Source organism: Carlito syrichta, unplaced genomic scaffold (genome assembly GCF_000164805.1).
Source record: "Carlito syrichta isolate Samal-C Ts95f unplaced genomic scaffold, Tarsius_syrichta-2.0.1 Scaffold130461, whole genome shotgun sequence".
Lineage (NCBI taxonomy): Eukaryota > Metazoa > Chordata > Mammalia > Primates > Tarsiidae > Carlito > Carlito syrichta.
Window position 1 is genome coordinate 27,669 of NW_007074557.1, and position 1,995 is coordinate 29,663.

At 49.3% G+C, this 1,995-nt stretch overlaps 1 protein-coding gene across 1 annotated transcript in view; it reads right to left on the minus strand.

The window, feature by feature from the left end:
- Positions 1-1,995, minus strand: part of ASNA1 (arsA arsenite transporter, ATP-binding, homolog 1 (bacterial)) — a 10,272-nt gene that overhangs the window by 4,684 nt on the left and 3,593 nt on the right. The window lies entirely within an intron of this gene.

A 1,995-nucleotide genomic window follows, 5' to 3' on the forward strand; every position in this document is an offset into this window, starting at 1 on the left:
AGATGAGGTCTCGCCAAGTTGCCCAGGCAGGTCTCGAACCCGCGGGCTCAGGCAATTCACTCACCTCAGCATCCCAAAGGCACGGGATTATAGGCTGAGCCACTGAGCCTGGCTCCAAAACTTTTTAAAATTAGCCAGTTGTAGTGGTGTGTGCCTGTAGTCCCATCTACTCATGAGGCTGAGGCGGGAGGATCACCTGAGTCCAAGAGGTCGAGGCTGCAGTGAGCAGTGATTGTGCCACTACAATCTAGCCTGGGCAGCAGAGTAAGACACCAACTCAAAAAAAAAAAAAAAAAAAGGATCTACACTATTTATGGTCAAGTGTGGTGGCTCACTCCTGTAATTCCAGCACTTCAAGAGGCTGAGGTGGGAGGATCGCTTGAGGCCAGAAGTTTAAGGTCAGTCTGGGCAACACAGCAATCATAGCTCACTGCAGTCTTGAATTCCTGGGCTCCAGTGAATGATCATCCTGTCTCAGCTTCCTGAATAGCTGGGACTATAGGTACATGCTACCACGTCCTGCTAATTTTCTCTTTTAGAGACAGGGTCTTGACCTGGGCCTCCTAAAATGCTAGGATTAGAGGTGAGAGCCACCACACCTGGCCTGCAGCATTCTTGACTCTCCCTGCTGGTACATTCACATCAGCACACAAACATCTCCTTTCTCACAAAAGTCTTCCTTACCCCCAGTCTCCCTCCAGCGACAGCCCCATCTCTCAGCTCTGCTTGTGACAATCACTGTCTCCACCTTCTCGCCTCAACCACCCGAGGTAGGCTTTTGCCCCACTACCAGAGTGATCACTCCCAAAACTCTGTAATCCCAGCAATTTGGAAGGTAGAGGTGAGAGGATTGCCTTAGCCCACGAGTTCAAAACCAGCCTGGGCAACATGGTAAGACCTCGTCTCTACAATAAATTTTTAAAAAATTAGTGCAACATGGTGGTGCATGAATGAAGGAGGCCAAGAAGAAGATACCAGTGAGGTGTGAGGAAGATTTTTGTGAGAAAGGAGATATTTGTGTGCTGATGTGAATGTCCCAGTAGGGAGGATTGATGCCTGCCCAAAACCCTTTGTCTTCCTGGAGCTTAGGACCCCACACCCTTTGGCTTTCCTCCCACCTCACTGGTATCTTCTTCTTTCTTGGCCTCCTTCAGTGGATCTCCTCCTCCTCTGATGACCTCTAAATGCTCATATGCCCTTATGCTTGTTTCTGGGCTTCTCTGGTCTCTCATATGCTCCTGCACTCACACAGCTTTTTTCTTTTTAAAAATTAATTAATTCAATTTTTTTTCTGAGTCAGAGTCTCACTCTGTCACCCAGACTGGAGTGCAGTGGCATGCTCATAACCACCACAGCCTCGACCTGCTGGGCTCAGGTGATCCTTCCACCTCAACCTTCCAAGTAGCTGGAACTACATGCATGCACCACCATGTTGCGCTAATTTTTTTAAAATTTATTGTAGAGAGGAGGTCTTACCATATTGCCCAGGCTGGTTTTGAACTCTGTGGGTTAAGGCAATCCTCTCACCTCTACCTTCCAAAGTGCTGGGATTACAGGTGTGAGCCACCACGCCCAGCTAATTAATTAATTTTTGAGTAGGAGTCTCACTCTGTCACCTAGCCTGGAGTGCAGTGGCACACTCATGGCTACCGCAGGCTCAACCTCCTGGACTCAGGGGATCCTTCCACCTCAGCCTCCCTAGTAGCTGGAACCACAGGTGTGTGCCACCACGCCCAGCTAATCTTTTGATTTATTGTAGAGACAAGGTCTTGCCAAGTTGCCCAGGCTGTTCTCAAACCTCCAGGCTCAGGCAATCCTCTTGCCTTAGCTTCCCAAAGTGCTGGGATTACAGGCTGAGCCACCACGCCTGGCCTTTTTAAATTTTTTGTAGAGAAGGTCTCACTACATTGCCCAGGCTGGTCTTGAACTCCTGGGCTCAAGCAATCCTCCCACCTTGGCCTCCCAAAGTGCTGAGATTACAGGTGTGAGCCACTG